Below are 14,010 nucleotides of genomic sequence, written 5' to 3' on the forward strand. Positions count from 1 at the left end.
TGGTATACTTATTTATTTTTAGGTAAACCCCCTGAGAAAAGAGAGTGTTTGTGCACAAGAGCAATCAATATTATTTTGAATAATTCAATTACTCCTAATGATCCAGACTCTCCACCACCCCCAAGGTAAGCCTCTCCATCTAAGAAGAAGAAGAAAATGCATGTACATTCACCACTGATGCATTTTATGTTTAAGCAAGGAACTCTACATAAGGGTGCTCCTCAACAAGGCACTCATAAAGAAACCAAGGGTACTAAACCAAGAAGTACCTCAAAGAAAACTAAGGGTGTTGGCAAGAAAGCTAAGAAAAGGAACTCAAGTATGCTGGTAAGAATAACCAGAAACAATCAAAGGAAATGGACATGGAGACAAAGGAGGCCACAAAACCAGAGGAGACAAAAGGGGACATGGAGACAAAACTAGAGGAGATGGAGACAAAATAGAAAGCTTCATTCTCCTCCCTATTTATCATTGTAAATTTTCTTCTAATTTTATAATCTTTTTTGTAAAGATTGAGAAATTCTCTTCTCATTTTATGATGTTTTTCACTCAAAACACATTTGTACTTAAACTTTTCAAGGTAGGAACATGAATTTGTAATGGGCCGGCTATGGTTTTAAGATATTGTGCTATAATTGCCTTCAAATGTCATCTTGTGACTCGAGTACATCTCTAAAAGAAAAATATTAGAACTCTTAAAGGGCTTCATAAAAAAAGCTCCAAATATTGTAATTCTAAAAGAACAACATAAAATTTTACAAAGGCATAGCAATCACAAGACAAAACTTTTCATTGTTGAATTACATACATAAATTTACAAAATTGGTTTGAGTGGAGCCCAAGAGTCGAAGGCAAATATTATAATTCTAAACAGACTTCATCAAAAAACTCCTAAGCTTTCTTATTAAGTCATGCTTATACCATCATGTTCCCAATCAGCATCTACCAAGGTCTTCGACTCCATTCACATTCAAAACTTTCTATTCTTCACCTTGAACTATGTCCCACTTATATACTCACTTCCCATGATATTGAGGTGCTCCCTAATATTTAGGAGACTCCAATGCCTACTTGCACTTACAATTTCCACCACACCATTGGGAAACCTAACGCATATGTCAAGAGTCAAAACAACTTGTTCATCCGCTTGCAATGGGACCCAACTACTATTTTTCTTCATCCACTGTTCTTAATAAAAGAAAATGTATAAGGTAGCACGAGCTTTAAGATACCAAAATGTAACACTAGACTCTACTATTTTGTGTTGAAATTACAGCAATGTGATGAGCTATGGTGGATCAAATACTAGAATCAACATCATTAACAAAGTGATTAGTGAATAATTAAGATGTGATTAGTGAGTAATTAACAAAGTGATTAGTGAGTAATTAACAAATAGCTTAATGTAAGCATGGATAATCAAAAACCAGCAAATTCTCATTAGGCCAATGCCTCAATTTATAGAGTTTACATCCAAGCATCTAATCCCACTGATTTCTCCTTGATTCACTCCACCTCTTTTGCTTGATTCTCTCCACCTCTTCACTTTTCTCAGAATATCTCCACGCTTCCTAAATCTTCTCATGCTACGCTTTATTCTCTCCCAGTAGATTTTTCTCACCTTTTCACAGGCTCTTTCACATTTACAGATTCTCTTTTACAGCCTCTAACCAAGGGCTTGTTCCCGCACACACCCTATTCACTTGTATATTTCAACACCTCCCCTCAAGTGAATACTCTCTAGCACACCTGGACCCTATACCAAGTTTCCCTCTTACTTGATAGTCCACGACCAGTGTATAGCACACCTCCCCTCAAGTTAACTTAGCACACCTCCCCTCAAGTTAACTTAGCACACCTGGACCCTGTACCAAGCTTCTCTCTTACTTGATAGCCCGCGACGAGTGCCTCAAGTCCCTAAACTCATAGTCCTTGACACACTCTCTCTCTATGTGTCCAAGGCTTACTACAAGTGCCCGCGACCTTGACTAAAGTGCTCACACATACATCTATCTACCATGTGGCCTACATCATCGGCGGTGGCTCAGAGATGGTTTTACTTTGTTGGAGCAGGTTACATTGGGTTGTGGGGTCTCTCTCTCTCTCTCTCTCAGAGATTTTCACATGGCTCCTCACTCTTTGGAGCCTCACATCTTCTCTTGTCTTCAGTCTTCTTGTCGTGGCAGCTTCTCTCCACGCGTCCATCTCTTCTTTTAGTCTTCTTGTGGCAGCTTCTCTTCTTGTGTCCATGTCTTCCTTCAATGCTTCCTTTAGATCTTCTTGGTGTGAATCTTCTTCTTGGAAAGAGATGTTCTTCTTCTTTCATGGCTGGGGCCATGAGCTTGTCAGTTCTTCTTGCTCCATATGAGCAACATGTTTAAATGTTTTGTTGACAGTTCTTTTGGGCTTTTGATGTTTATCTTGTATCATTATGCAATGCAAACCCAAATATATGCGGGAGGTCTTACCTCTTGCCTTATTCTGGACAAGGGCAGTGTCTGATCCCATTTTTACACTGATGTAATGTGCCCAATACATAATGCATATAGCATTCATTCTTATGCACATTCCCAAATGCAACTCTGTCTGTGAATAATCTTGAATTTGAGTGTGATTTTTAGGTATTAACCAAGGGTTAAATGCAAAATGATGATTACCATAAATTTATCAGCATAATTTTACCAAAAATTACATTAAATCAAGGGTAACCAATTTGTACAGAATGGTTGGAGTATCAAACCAACTCCGAATTATAATCTGAAGTTATAGGGATTTGTATCAGATACCTAATGGTTAATTTGAACCCTCAATTGCACCAAAATACAGTGATTAGTATTGATTAATCACTGATTAGTAAATTAATCCTCTATTTTGTGTGCAAAAAACAGAATATGCGGGGAGCCCAGATCTGAGGCCTTAGAGTTCAAATGATCTCAAATCCTTTCAAGGCCATCAATAGCAATTAGTCTAGTAGAGGATTAAGCCAAGAAACACAAGATTTGACTAAACATTGAATGCTTAATCTCTGTTTTACCAAAGTCACCTGCAGATTTGATAAAGAGCTTGGATCTCACTGTAGACTTGATCAAATTGAATTCTGTCTTCACCAGCTTGTAGAGCATGCTTGAAAACCCCTAGAGCTATGAGGAATTGGAGCAATTTGATTGGATGAAGCAACAATGTCAAAATCTCCTCAGAAAAACGGTGCTTGATAAATCGTCAATTTCTGCAGCAAGCCGGCGGCGGTTTGCGCTTCTGTCTTGATGGGCTGAATTGTAGGGATCATGGCTATGTTGAGCTAGAAGGGTTTGGCCTAATGTTGAGTGTGCAAGGAGCTAGAGCTCCTCCACCAGCTGGGGGTATAGAGGCTAGTTGAAAAAAGAGCGAAAAATTATAATTTTCTACTAATCCTAAGATAATGAGCTCACAAAATGATGGATTCTAGGCATGTTGAAATTACAGCAATGTGATGAGCTATGATGGATCAAATACTAGAATCAAAATCATTAACAAAGTGATTAGCAAATAATTAAGACGTGATTAGTGAGAGTAATTAAGACGTAATTAATGAGTAATTAAGATGTGATTAGTGAGTAATTAAGATGTGATTAGTGAGTAATTAACAAATAGCTTAATGTAGGCATGGATAATCAAAAACCAGATTTCATGACCATAACCATCCAAGCATCAGGAGTTGGCCATTCAACAGAAGAGAAGATGTTGTACAATGGCCACCAGGTCTCCATTGTTTGATTTTTTAAATCCCTCTAAATGACCCTTCTAATGAAGCTCTATCACATCTCGTTGTTGAACTCGGTGCGGACCAATAGCAGTATGCTACAAGAAAACCCAAGCACCCTTGCGAAATGCCTCTCTCACCCTTGCGAAATGCCTCTCTCACCCAAGCACCATCATCGTCCCTCTTCTTGTACAGTGAGATCTCCTTAATCTCATCTTTTGATCTTCTGTGCGTGGTGCAGCCATATCAATTGTGAAGCTATAGTAGTGAGATTAGGGTTGGGCGAATGAGATAGAGAAAGAAAATACGAAGATGCTATGCAAATTAGGGTTTTGGGCTTGATGGTGGATATTGAAGAGATGAAAGAAGAAGGGAGAAAGGTTAACGAGAGTTTAATTTGGATGAAAGAAGAAGGGAGGAAGGCTAACGAGAGTTTAATTTGGATGAAAGAAGAAGGGAGGAAGGCTAACGAGAGTTTAATTTGGATGAAAGAAGAAGGGAGGAAGGTTAACGAGAGTTTAATTTGGATGTTCAAGAGGAAAAGCGGACTTGAAAATGAAATTTTTGACTATAATGAAATTTGAGATGGGTTTTTGGGGGGAAAGTGTCTTTTGGGGGAATCTCAAAATTTTTAAAATTTTAAGGATTTTTTTGAGCCACGAGAATAGTAAGACCACACCTACCCTAACCCCCCCTACTTTTTGAAAGGGACAAGTGTAATTATTAGTGCTGAAAGCCTAGACCCCTCCCTATAGCAGCCTAGTCTCCCTCCCTATATTCAAAGGAGACCAAATGTGCACAATCCTCTATTCCTATTGGTCCGTTGTTGCTAATTACTTTCATTAGCAAAAGACCCAAAATATGTTCAAATTTCCCCCCCTAATGGTGTATGTACATACGTACATACATACATACATTAAAAAAATAATCCACAAGAAAGTGCACATGTGAGTGGGAATTGCATATGCACACTTGACTTTACAAGCCCAAAATGATAAAAATACCAAGAGGAAATTGTTTGGGATATTGGATAGGCAATGTTTTAATTTGGGAGGGAAATTTTGAGACTAGGGTTTTTGAATCCAAGGAGGGAAATTCAAAATTTAATGGATAAACATTGGTGCCATACTCATATTCAAAACAGGGAGGGAGAGTGAGGATAACGAGGATTAGAAATCAAATTCAAAGTCACATTCAAAAATTGTGAATCTAAAATGGGGGAGAATGGCACTACGGCCATTCTCCATAATGCCATGTGGGAGAATGGCAGTGGTGCCATTCTCCCCATGAAGGTGATGGGAAGCCTTAAGAATGGCACCACCACCATTCTTCATTGAGTGTAAAGGAGGAGAATAGCATTGGTGCCATTCTCCCCATGAAGGTGATGGGAAGCCTTAAGAATGGCACCACTACCATTCTTCATTGAGTGTAAAGGAGGAGAATAGCATTGGTGCCATTTTCCCTCAAGGTGATGGGAGGCCTTGAGAATGGCACCACTACCATTATTCATTGAGAATGGCAATGGTGCCATTCTCCCCTTCAAGGTGATGGGAGTTCTTAAGAATGGCACCACTGCCATTCTTCCCTGAATATAAAAGATAATGGCACCACAAATGGCAGTGGTGCCATTCTCCCCTTCAAGGTGGTAGGAGGCCTTGAGAATAGCATCACTGCCATTCTTCCTTGAATGTAAGGGAGAATGCCAGTGGTGCCATTCTTCCCTTAAAGGTGATGGGAGGCCTTGAGAATGGCACCACTCCCATTATTCCTTAAATGTAAGAGAGAATGGAAGTGGTTCCATTCTCCCCTTCAAGGTGATGAGAGGCCTTGAGAATGACACCACTGCCATTTTTCAAAGAAAGTAAGGGGGGAGAATGGTAGTTGTGCCATTATCCCCTTCAAGAGGTGATGGGATGGGAGGCCTTTAGAATAGCCGTGGTGCAATTCTCCCCTTTAACATGATAAGTGGCCCTTAGAATGGTTTCTCCACTTCAATCAAAATGATGGGTTGCCTGAGAATAGAACCACTGCCATTCTTTCTTGAATGTAAGACAGGTAGGCAATGGTGCCATTCCCTCGGGCTTCAAGGTGATGGGATGCCTTGAGAATGGAACTAGTGCTATTCTTCCTTGAATGAAAGGGAAGAATGGCAATGGTTCCATTCTCCCCTTCAAGGTGACGGGAAGCCTTGAGAATGGCACCATTGCCATTCTTCCATGAATTTTAGGGAGAATGGCAATGGTGCCATTCTACCGTTTAAGATGATGGTATGGGAGGCCTAGAGAATGGCAATGGTATGGGAGGCCTAGAGAATGGCAATGGTGCCATTCTCCCCTTTGAGGTGATGGAAGGCCCTAAGAATGGCAGTGGTGCCATTCTCCCCTTTAATCAAGGTGATGGGAGGCCTCAAGAATGGCATCATTGCTACTATTCCTTGAATGCAAAGGAGAATGATAGTAGGGCCATTCCCCCCTTCAAGGTGATGGAAGGCCTTGAGAATGGTACCACTACCATTCACCCCTTCAAGGTGATCAGATGGGAGGCCTTGAGAATGACACCACTACCATTCTTCCTTTAATGTAAGGGAGAATGGCAGTGGTGCCATTCCAAGAAATATCTAGTTTGTTTCTACTTTGTATCATTTTTATTTGTGTATTGCAAAAGACATGATTATTTTACCAATGGACAGGAAAATATGTATGAATGTGATAATGAATCCTCCCCATTGTCATTCTTGAATAGTACCACTCTTTCCTCCTCTATTACCATCTTCTACATCCAATTTTCCAAGAAGAGGATGGTAGTGGTTTGGCATTTTGTTTCGGGGGAGAATGCTACCACTGCCATTCTCCCTAATGATAATGCACCAAACCAAGCCAAATCTAATAAGAGGGAGAATGGCACCACTGCCTTTCTCATCTCAAACCAAATATTCAATGGGGAATGGATCCTTTAATGAGGAATGAGTTTGGAAAAGTCTAGCTAAGATGACATTGTAATTGGGGGTAGAATGTCAACACTACTATTCTCACCAAAATGATAATGCACCAAACCAAACAAAACCATGCTTTCATTGTAATCAGAGCAGGGAGAATGGAGGAACTATCATTCTCCCTTGAAAATTTTAATTATTAAAGGAGGATGGCACCATTGCCATTCTTCCTCCATTTTATACAAGAGGGAGAATTGCAGTGGTGCAATTCTCCCATCAAATTTGGATTAGATTAGGGAAGAGGGGATAATGGCAGCACTGGCATTCTCCCTTTAATTTTCTCATCTCAAACCAAAGTTTTCAAGGAGAGTACGACGCAATGCCATTTTTTCCCCTTTAATGGGGCTACCATCTCCCTTAATGAGGTGAGAATGGTACCATCTCCCTTAATGAGGTGAGAATGGTACCAAATCCATCATCGACCACTAAAATCAAATTTTCCAAGCAGATTGGAGAATAGCACCACATCAATGATAGAGGGTCCTAAACCCTTCCATTAGTGGAAAAAAGTGGATAATGATAATCTCTCTCAAAACCAAGTTAAGGATGGGAGAACAACACCCTACTAGTCTAATGAACAGACCAGTCTATACATTTTAAATTTGTATGTTTTGTTTAATGTTATCCCTTAACAATAAGGTCATCAAATGAGGAGAACGGCACCATGACCATCTATTAAACTATTTGAATGTGACAATTGTAGAACAACACTTCTTAGATCTAATATTTTGATGGTGTTTATGAACACCATAAAGACTCTTGAGATGATGACGGCTCAAGCTACCAAAAATTGTATTTCATAGTGGGTGTACCTAAACCAATTTTCTAATAAGGATTGTACGTAGGTTCAAGAACAGTTGCTAGAAACCATTTTGTATTTTCTAAGTTCTTTACCAAAATTGAGGAAGAATGGCACCATTGCCATTTTCCCTTAATTCAAAAAACAATTGTAAAAAACCATTTTGTTTTTTTAAGTCCCTTGATAAATGCCAATGGTGTCATTTTGGGACTATAAATCTCAATATGACAAGTATAATATCTTCATTCCCCATGGGAGGAGTACGGTAATGTGTGTGCATGTAGCTTTCTTAATATTGGGAAAATTTGATAAGGTTTTATATCACAAATTAACTAATTTGCATACTTTAATGTCCAAACATGTACTTATTTATGCCTATGTTTTGAGAAAGTTTGATCATAAAATCCCTAAACACTGCCATTCTGGGAATTGGGATTTTCTTGAATTACCTATTACGGTCTTTTAAAGACAAACTTTCAAAATCCCAAGCATAAGGTGTGAATGTTAATGAACATTTCCTTAGTTCAATCTAGCTTGCACCGATGGAATGTAAAAAATGAAGCTCATAGACACTTTTGCTTTGGTTTCCATGTGAACAGCCTCTTATTATAGAATAAGGTTAGAGATCCTTTGTATTTGTATTTGTATTTTATTTTATTTACTCTTTTTAACCTTATCGCTTATCTATTACGTTGTAGCCTATGTTGCGCGTGCATTGCATCGTCATCTGATCACAGAGATGCACCGCCTCTCTCTCTCTCTCTCTCTCTCTCTCTCTCTCTCTCGTGTTGGGTCCGAGAAAAGGCCACCCTGCATACGCTTGACTTCACCATGCACTTCTCTGTTGTTGCTGGCTGCGGGGAAGATGACAATTGTGAGAGATGTCAGAGGACTTACTTGTTGAACCTCACGTTTGCCCGTCTTCCGTGTTATGCTAGGCAGGTGCTAATTGTAAGTTAGCTTGAATATGCCACGTAAAGAAAGCCTCCTCTCTTCTCTCGACTAATTGTAAGTTAGCTTGAATATGCCACGTAAAGAAAGCCTCCTCTCTTCTCTCGACTCTAGATACCCTTACTACAACGACTCCGACCACTTGATGTGCAAACTCCACAGATGAAGAGCTCGGCCTACTGTCGCCTTGCTATGCTTTCCTGGCCAAGCTGCAGGGCTGGTGGGCCTTTGTTTTGTTTTGTTTTTTTAAATGCTTTTCTCTCTTTGTTGCGCTGAGAGCTATGCTGAGAGAATTAAGACCCCTTCCTGCTCTTCTTTGGATCTTCTCTCCAGCCTTCTTCAATTCTGAAGCTACTACCAATGTTCAATCCTACTAATGATGTGCTCTAGCCTTTTCTCCTGCGGTGGTGTATTATTACTACCACTAAAATCCGCTTTTCAATAAGTGTCGATTGACACAAGCTACTCTGTCTCTTCTACACTCTCCCCTACACAACTAATCTCTGATGCAACAAGAATGAGGAGAAGAACTTGATAAGACACTAATCTAAACACATAATCCTTAATCTCTCTAATTGAAACCTATTGACAAAAAATATGATCTTCTAGATAACTTGCTAATGAGTTCCTAATGACTTGGACCTAAACTAGGAGAGCTAGACCTAAGCTTTCATACCATGTTGAGAAACAAGAACTGAGCTCTCCTGATGACAAGACATCTATCTGATCATAAACTAATCTTACACTAATAACAACACTCATTTGAGGTGGATAGAAATGAAAAAAACTCATCATCATGAGTGTGTGCTAACTAAGATGCACTCAAGTGCAATTAGACACCAAGATGAATTAGCTTGGATACATAAAGACTCAAGAGACTTGAGATATGTGCAAGTGATATGTTCATTGCTTGAAAATAGTCCTCATTTATATGAGAAGGTACACCTGCTGGCCTGCACATTAATGTGGGATAATTCCCTTTGCTCATGTGCTCCATGCTAGACTTTTCTCTTGCTTGGTTACTCATACTTACTCCCTACCTCGTCCTTGTGCTCAATGGCACCACATTTCTCAACAAGTTTGATATTTAGGGTTTCTCTTCTTTTAAATCAATGGCCATAGATTTGGGAGTATCTATCAGAGTGTTGCACACAATGCAGACTTTGTTAGCCTAGCCCCCTTTTCCCTATAGAGTATCCTTGGGAACAAAGAGTGTCTTACCTAAGTTTGAAGCCAAAGACCTGAACACGGGTTCAGCCACTTGGGAGTCCCATGAAGTCAACCCACGTAGGGCATGCTTCATTTAAATTATGATTCACATCAAACAAAGGGTCCCATGGAAGTGCATGGATCAAAATTTTACCCAAAAGCAAAGGATCTTTCATGTATAGTTTAGATAGAGATTCAAACTTGATGAACAAAATTAAAGAAGCCTTTTCCAAGGTAGAAAATCTTCTCAAATGGAAGGGTATGGAGCAATTCGAGTTCTAGGTTTGGTTCTCGTTACCAATTGATTGTCAATTGAGTGGTCTGCTCATGCTAAGGTTTGAGAAAAGATGGATTGTGCTCTGACTAAAATTTGATTTTCACAACAGCCTTCTCAAATTGATGGAAGAAGAAACATTCCCTCAGCGAAAAATTTAAGCCTTATATATTTATGAAGAAATACTTGTTCAAAAGTATAAATTCGCCTTTAATGCTTGATAAAAATATCATGTTCAAACACTACCACCTACCTTGTTATATATAATTGTGAAGAAAATACTCGTTCAAAAGTATAAATTCTATTGTAATGCTTGATAAAAATATCATTTTCAAACTCTAATTGCCTCGCACCCCCGAAGGATAAAAAATTATACTTCTTATGAAGAATAAACCTTTCGACTCATAAGGGTACATGAGCTTTCAAAGTCATTTGATTACGTCTGCTCATGCAAGAGGTTTAACAAATACTAAATTGAGTTAAGAATGGAAATCATTTGTCATTCAAAAAAGCCTTTTCAAATGATGGGAGAAGGAAATTTTCCTCATCAAAAAATGTAAGCTTAGATTGTGAAGAAAATACATGTTCAACATTAAAATTCCTCTTCAATTTATGGTTGATGCATGATAAGATAATAAAAATTGATCATTGTCTCTAGTCCTCAAAAATTTGTGCTTTTCTTTTGAAGAAAGTAGTTTTTTTTCTACGTTTCTTATGAAGGGGAAAAACTTGGAAAGGTAGGATACAAAGCTTTTAAATTTAGGTTTCCATTTCATTATCATTGATTGTCATTTGAGTGAGGTTAATCTCATGGCATGATCTAAAAGCAAATTTTAAATTCCCCCTCACAAGTACCTCCACACATGGGAGAAGAAAATTTCCCTCATCAAAAAATTTAAGACAATTGTGAAGAAAATATTTGTTCAATAGTAGAAATTCCTCTTCTAGGGTTGTTTATAAAAATAATATTCCCTCTCCTAGTTAATGGCGAGCTACATGGGTAAAATTCAACCAATATGTAGGCCCTTTAGTGGCTTATGTGATGCACCATGAGCAATGTCATCACTTAAAGAATCAAATGGGACATAAAAGGTGAAAGGTAAAGAGGATCGTGATATATGGTCCCAACTGTTTTTAATAAAGTACTTCATCATAAGCAAGTATATTCTTGAAATTTGAAATTGGGAAAGCCTATTTGACATATCCAAGTATATGCAAGTAGCTTAGGGACGACCGGGCAAGTAGTCAGTTCATTGGGAAGGATAGATGCAAGAACCATAACCTGGAAGCCAAGGAAACCCATCAGGAATATGGCAACAAAATGTTTTTTTTGCATTTCCATTAAATATATTATATGAGATTTATAAGAGTGTTTTTCTAAAGAGTGTATGCTTAAAAAGGGATGCGTGTGAGCGTACGCTTACTTGGATTGGTGGCTGTGACGAGGCCCGTGTTGTTGAAGAAGCAGTTCCAATAGTTTCGGCCGTGGCGCTGATAGTAGCTGTTCATCGCAAAGGAGGCGTGGGCGGCCAAGGTGTCCGGTTCATAGCAGGGCCTTCCCGACTGCATCGACGCGCAATCCGCCCCACCTTCCCCGCAGGCGAAGTTGATAATCTGCTGCAGCGCCTGCTCACTAGCACCCGGTCCCGCGACACACCATACTGCAGTGGATCCCCCCCCGGAACCGCCAGCTGGTGCAGCTGCTGTCTCCTGCTCCTTCGTCAGCCCCGCGTCGTATGCCGCCTTAGCACTGGCGTCAAAAAGGCCAAAGTTGCGCTCCGACGTAGCCCCCGGCTTCTGATTCTCGTTGAAAAGCGCAAAGATGAAGGTCAGGACGCGCGATTGCGGCCTTAGAGGTGTTCCCACGCCGGAGGCAATCCGCTTCACCAGATTCCCGTTGTAGGTTTGCGCGTTCTGCATGGTCGCTCCTATCTCATCTGCGTCTCCACTGGAGGGCCAGCCGGTCTCCGATACCCCCACCGGCACGTGCCCGTCGTAGCCCGCTGCGCTCATGGCGAAGTAGACGGCATCAACTTGGGCGTCGAAGAGGCTGCCATAAACAAAGCCCGTGTTGGGGTCTTTCACACCGGGCGCAGCCCGAAAGAGAGCATAGTCTAGGGGTACGTGGGCGCGGTCGTCATTGTAAGCAAAGTAAGGGTCACCATGAAAGGGGAGCCGGTCTGTGAAAGAAACTGTAGAAGTTGCTTCATAATGGGCAGCAGAGAAGGCTTGAAAACAGCAGAAGAAGGTGGCGAAGAAGCCTGCAGAACATCCATGGAGTTGGGTGTGGACACTTTGATCTTATCATCGAGCTTACACAGTTGCAAAGCCCTCTGCAGGTTCAGCATTGCAGGTATAAGCAAAGAATTGAGCTTCTGGTTTGTGCCTGTGAGAATCTCGTTTCCCACTACTATGGCGGTGATGGAAGTGGCCGGGTAAAAAGGCCGGACATGCTGCGATACCCATATGGTGGCCGCCCGAGAGCTTCTGGCCATAGCCGGGATGAGCTCGTTCTCTACTCCTATCACCAGGCTGATGCCGGAGTTGGCGAAGGCGGACAACACCTCTGTGTCCGAGTTGTACAGTTTCACACTGTCAATGAAGGTGGCCTTGAGGAGCTCCACCACGTGCTTGGGCGGGGGAAGGTTGTTGCCTAGCAATCCGTAGTTCACTCCAATCCCATTTGCAAGCGTGACTGCAAAACAGTAATCAAAATCGTAGTAAGCAAAACTATCAACCAAGCCAAATGAAGACTAGAAGCGCACAATTAACAATAAACGTAGGCTGTTAATTAAGCTGATTAGATAGAGAAATATCAATCAAGCTCTAACCCAAGCTGTAAGGGTTTTGATCATGCTAAAAGTGAGTACGATTACATGCAGAAGCCAACACGAAGAGGGGCATAATGCGGTTGGTGAAACAGTGCATCAGGGCTGCGGCCATAGTATCGAGCCAAAGTTGAAAGAAGGAACGTCGATGTAGCTCCGACACGCGAGGTTGCTGCGTTTTATTCACGTGTCTTCCCGTTCTGAACCTCGTCGCTAAATTTAGCCGCGTGGCGGCAACGGTATCCTAATGCCTTTTCACAAGGCTGCTAGGGCCGTAACGTGTTGTTCATTAATTTCTTTACTTTTGGCTTGGCTGGAAATTTGAACGTGATGCCATCAGGAACGCAATTTTTTTTCTCTTTGCCTTCCACACATGGGTTAACTAACATAAAGGTTGCCTTCCTAAGTTTTAAATAAAAAATCAATGACATAAATAATATCTATTCAAGTAAATGTTAATATTTTAGATTACACAAATGAAATATATTTAATTATATATATATATATATATATTAAGTGCACTTCATATGCAAGGTTCATATTTTTCACCCTTCAATGCAAAAGATTTTTTTTGTAGTACTCGTCTAGCAATATTCCATTAGTCCTCATACTTCTGTGGTAGGTCCAATTCTACCCCTAATTACAGACCTAACTTATTAACATACTAAGTGTGTAATAAGGAAAGGTGATCCCTATACCTTTGAATGATCTCACTCGAGTATTGTAGGCAAAGGAAAAAGGGGACTCCAATGTTCATAAAGGGGAGACATCGAAATCTAGACAAAAATGACGAGCTAAGTGTTGGGTCTTACTTGTGTGTGTACCCACTCATATAAGTGTGGCAATATGTTTGTCCGCAAGGCTATTAAGCGTGGCTCTATGTGCGAAAGGCTATTAAATGTGAATATGTGTGTGCGTGTGTGAACATCCTCTAGCGAAGAAGTAAACACCCACTTACATGCTTATGTGTGTGAACCACCACTTAGAGGGGGTACAAATAATATCTAGATATTTGTGTGTGATGCGACATAAGCAGTGATGTCAGGAGGAGAACCTTTCACTTATAAAAGGTACATGTACTTCACTGAAAATCAATTAAGTAAATATCACATTATTCTTGAGCCATGTACTTCTCTCTCTCTCTCTCTCTAGCTCTCTCTCTATCATTGTCTGCTCCAACACCATAGCCATGGATGCCATCTATGAGCCTCCATAGCT

At 40.4% G+C, this 14,010-nt stretch overlaps 1 pseudogene across 1 annotated transcript; it reads right to left on the reverse strand.

Annotated features, from left to right (window-relative positions):
- Positions 1-10,965: 10,965 nt before the first annotated feature.
- Positions 10,966-12,927, reverse strand: LOC147630342 (glucan endo-1,3-beta-D-glucosidase-like; annotated as a pseudogene). The gene is made up of 3 exons (XR_015267603.1): positions 12,841-12,927; positions 11,389-12,659; positions 10,966-11,246 (listed from the first exon to the last, which is right to left on the reverse strand). The product of XR_015267603.1 is annotated as a glucan endo-1,3-beta-D-glucosidase-like (transcript).
- Between the last annotated feature and the right edge of the window lie 1,083 nt (positions 12,928-14,010).

Source organism: Cibotium barometz, chromosome 16 (assembly GCF_041138505.1).
Source record: "Cibotium barometz isolate CiBa-2024 chromosome 16, ASM4113850v1, whole genome shotgun sequence".
In the NCBI taxonomy this organism is placed as follows: Eukaryota; Viridiplantae; Streptophyta; class Polypodiopsida; order Cyatheales; family Cibotiaceae; genus Cibotium; species Cibotium barometz.